A 4,791-nucleotide genomic window follows, 5' to 3' on the forward strand; every position below is an offset into this window, starting at 1 on the left:
AAAAAAAAAAGAAGCCTGGAGACATATTTAAGGAGGCATTTTAATCTATCAATTCTACAGCAAGAGCAAACTGTGGCAGAGGAAGAACTGCTGAAAATCAAACTGCTAGACCTTATACCACAAAACTGGCTGAAGACTTACTCTTGGCCCCTATAAATATAGAAGCCAACTCCTCCTCAGGATCGACTGAAAGACTATAGCTCCCTCTACTTTCAATGCTGCCCTAAACATAGAGTAACTGGTTTTTTGAGATTTGGACAACTGCAGGAAGATGGCAGAACTTTAAACCATCCTAGGCCAATATGGATAAACCAGACTGAGAGGGATTTAGCAGTGGAAATAAATCAAAACCTTGCATGCTAGCCTAAGCAACTGGCCTTCATCTGATAAGCAATGAGGAAACATGGGGTAAAGGCAGGAGGAGAAGAGATGGATTGAAATCATGAGAGTAGTGCTTTAGAAAGGATAGTCTGAATCATAGGTGGCTAAAATAAAGGTAGGAGTGGGTTTAGGAGGCATGAGGTCCAGATACACCTTGAAGATAAAAAACACAATAAGCATAAATCTTGGGCAATAGAGTTCAGACCAACCTCCCAAATCCTAATCCCTAAGACATGGAATGGCCCAGAGCAGAGGACCATGGTTTATGTAGGAAATTGTGAAATCATGAGTAAAGACTGTTCTCAATTTTGTTTTTCTATCCTGATTGTGATATAACAAGTGGCAGAGAGCAATAGTTATAACAATAACAACTATTACAGTTAATAATAATTGCCACTACTTACAGAGTACTGACTTTGTGCTAGGTACTATGCTAAGCACTTTAGATTTACACCTTACAATGACCCTATGAAACAGACAATATACTTTATAACACAGATGATAAAATCAAGCCTTACAGAAATTAAGTAACAAAATCAAGATTAAGTATGAGAAATCTGATTTCTAGAGGTGGGTTTTGAAACCTATATCTGATAAAAACCAAAGCCCACTCTTTTAACTGCATCAGTATGCTGCCTCCTAACTGGAATGGCTTATGAAAGGATTCTCTACTTAGACTATTTGTTTTTTTCTGCAGTCAGTAGGTCAACAGGGCCTATCTAAGTCAGGTATGTCAAAAACTATTCATGCATTTATTTCATTCACTCGCTATTTACTACCTACGATGTCTTGGGGGATACCATGGTAAACAGATGCAGTTCCTACCTTCAGGAAGCCCAGACAAGGAAGCTGAAGAAGGAGGACAAGTCATTTGGTCTCCTAAATGTCCAATACTATTCCAGTCAAGAGACTCATCCTGAAATGTATTCAATTTGACCAAGCATGACACAATGGCGAAGTTCTGGTAAGTGGACAAACAGGCCATGTACTTTCCCAGTTCCCTGTAACCCATGTTCCTTTCCCTATGTAACATATTCTGTTGTCTCCTCTGTCCTTTACCTTCTCCAGTGCCCCCCTCCCCTCTCAGGCATCTCTTTCAGCTAGCCACAGATGAACCCCATCACTGTGGGGGGCTCACAAGCCACCATAGCTCTTTTACCTCCCAGAAAGTTTTCGGTATTCTCCAGGCTGACTGGATGGTTTCAAGAGCCACTGTAGGACTGGGGGATGCTGCTTCATTTAAACTCATCTGGCTGCAGTGAAAAGAGATACATCCACATTATCTAAGATAGAGAAGGGTTATTATACCGGGCAGTAATGAGATGCTCACACTTAATCCAGCTGTTAACAAGTTGGCCTCAGTGAAGCTGCACCTGGTGCGTTACTCTGGATAAATGGCAGTCCTAGATTTCAGCAGCAGTATTTTATGAATCTTTGCACTTATGTTCCACAATTGACAAAAAATTAGTGACACTCCCCATGTCTGCTTCTTTCTGATTCAACTGTGATTGCTTTCTCATCTGCCACCAACTGCAATTTCCCTCTGGGTTCTTTGGATTAAATTCCTGGGAGAGCGAGAAAAAAAAATCTTTTTTTTTTTTTTTTTTTTTTTTTTTTTTTTTTTGGACAGAGTCTCGCTCTGTTGCCCAGCTGGAGTGCAGTGGGCAGATCCTCAGCTCCTGCAAGCTCCGCCTCCGGGGTTTACGCCTTCTCCTGCCTCGGCCTCCCAGTAGCTGGGATACAGGCGCCGCCACCGCCGGCTATTTTTTGTATTTTTTGTAGACGACAGGGTTCCTGTGTTGCAGGATGGTCTCGATCTCTGACCTCGTGATCCCCGTCTCGGCCTCCCAAAGTGCTGGGATTACAGGCTTGAGCCACTGCGCCCGGCCAAAAAAATCTTATCTGCTTCTGTTTGGGCAGTGCCTTATAAGTGATAGGCCACCAGGCAGTCTGTTGATGGGCTCACCTTGGTCAGATGTCCACTTTGGCTCTAATCAATATAAGTTCTGAAGCGAGGTCATATGATACAAGGATGGCAACCCAAATTATGTTTGGTTCAGGTGCTTCTGCTCCAGTTTTGTGTATGAAGCCCACTAAACCCCCAATCCTTAAGACAAGCGCCATATAATTCCAACAATCACAATATTTCAAAGTACCATCAATGGATAAATGCCACTTGTAATACTGACACTATTTGCAAGATCTTATTGCTTTGAATCATTAAAAGAAAAAAAAAAAGAACCGAAAAAACTAAACTAAGCTCAAGAGAGCAGTGTAGTGTAATGGAAAGAATGTGGACTTTGGAGCCACACAGCCCTAAGGCTGAATTTCTAATTAGTCTTTCACTCTCTGTGATAGCAAACTTTACTCATCATTTTTGAGCTTGAGTTCCCTCATTTCTAAAATAAGGATAAACATTATTTTTTATAAATGTGACCATAAGTAGAATTACATTTTTTAAGGTTTGTGATAAAAGTAGGTGTTTGATAAATAAAAGTTCCTTTTCAACTAAAACTTAATATTTACAAATATATTCAGTGTTTCAAAAGATACAGAGTACCTGTACCTACTATGGACAAGGCACTGTTAGGGGATGAGTATATAATAATAAGATAGTTTTTTTCAAGGACTTTACAATTTAATCTAATTATTCAAAAAATAAGTCCACTAACTAAGAGATATATCCAACTCAATCAATCCAAATTATTTGCAAGAAATCATGCTAGGCAATGGGGGATGGTGGTGGTGTGAGGGAGAATCCAAAGATGAATAAAGATAGTCATTCTATGTAAGTAGGAACCTACTCTAATTGGACATGAGATATGCATTTTACACTGAAATTTACAGTTTCCTTGCCAATAGCTTCAAAGAGGCAGAAACACAATTTTCAACTTTTAGAAAGCAGTTTCTCAGTTATCTCAGCTGCTCGATGGTCTGGTTACATTTATCCTAAATTCAACTACCAAGTATTTGGAGACTTTATTAAATTAAAATAGCTCCCAGTACAGCATTGCAAGCGGGTTTTCAAAATTTGTCAAGTTACTCATTTCTTTACCTACACCACTGTTTTTCTACTTCCTTTCCTTTATTCTATACAATGTGGAGTTCCCATCCTAAGTATTTTTTTCCAAACTTTCTACTAGGAAGCCTCATTTGCTATTACTGAGGTTATCTTTTTCCCTTTAATTCCACTGATTTGTAATCTTACCTCTTATTTTATTTTCTTGAGACCAAAAAAAAAAAAAAAAAAGTGCAGGGCAGTGACACAATCATGGCTCTCTGCAAACGTCTACCGCTTAGGCTGCAACAATCCACCCACTAGCGCCACTAGGCCCGGCTAATTTTTGTATTTTTTGTAGAGAGGGGGTTTCCCCATGTTGGCCAGGCTGGTCTGGAACTCCGACCTCAGCAATCTGCTGATCTGGGCCAAAGCGCTGGGATTACAGGCATGAGCCATGGCACCTGGCCAACTCTTATTTCTGAATTATGTTTGAATCCTTTCTTTTTCACATTTTACATTACATTCCTATCACTTTTTAAAATCCCAGATAAATATTTTAAAGCAAAAAAACCCTATTATTTTAAATATTTGTAATTTTCAGATATTAGGACTACTGTTAGAATGCTGGCTTGACCCAAAATAAGGTCTGTTCTTAAAAGGCCTCTTTCAGAACATACGACTCATCAGTTTTACAAAACATTCAACCATCAGGTTAAACATACAAAGTACGTCCTTCTATAACTACAACTCAATCAGAAATTAAAGTTTGACTGCAGAGTAAAGGCATAGTTTCTCATACAGATAAATGACTGGCAAGAAAAAAACGACTTTCCTCTTTTTCAAAGGAGGAAAGCAATTTAATGTCGTTGATTATACACGACCACTTAACTTTCTTATGTATAAGCTTTGTTAAAAAAAAAAAAAAAAAAAGCTAAGCATTTTTTCTCATTTCTATTCATGACTTTTCAAAATCATAAAAGTAATTTCAGAAAAGATTGAGTTTGGGACAAGGATGAAAATATGTTAATTAGAATTACTAAATTAGTATCAGATCAGGATTTTCCCAAACTGTAGTTTTGACCTGCAGTACAAACTCAATGCTTTCTGAGTTTTTAAACTAACTCATTAATTTGAGCTATCTCAAGTCATGGAACCCCCTCCATGACTTCCAAATTCACTCCTAGACACAACTTAGACCAAAAACCACGTATGTGCTTCTATAATTAAAACGGGCAAAACGTCCTTGATATACATTTATGCTTTAAAAAAGAAAAAAATAATTCTGTGGGGCAAGTAGTGTGGGTATTACCCATATTTTATGCATGGGGCAACTGAAATCAAATCCCTGCCCCAGGCTATTTAACAGCGGAACCCCCATTAAGGATCTGGGGTTCTGATGTCTAGTCCAC

General features: G+C 38.7%; 1 long non-coding RNA gene across 1 annotated transcript in view; it reads right to left on the bottom strand.

Moving 5' to 3' along the window:
• The window catches only part of LOC108541726 (uncharacterized), a 57,155-nt gene that overhangs the window by 51,964 nt on the left and 400 nt on the right, over positions 1-4,791 (bottom strand). The gene's annotated exons all lie outside the window — the stretch shown is intronic.

The sequence above is a fragment of the Rhinopithecus bieti genome, unplaced genomic scaffold, assembly GCF_001698545.2.
Source record: "Rhinopithecus bieti isolate Rb0 unplaced genomic scaffold, ASM169854v2 scaffold_759, whole genome shotgun sequence".
Classification (NCBI taxonomy): domain Eukaryota; kingdom Metazoa; phylum Chordata; class Mammalia; order Primates; family Cercopithecidae; genus Rhinopithecus; species Rhinopithecus bieti.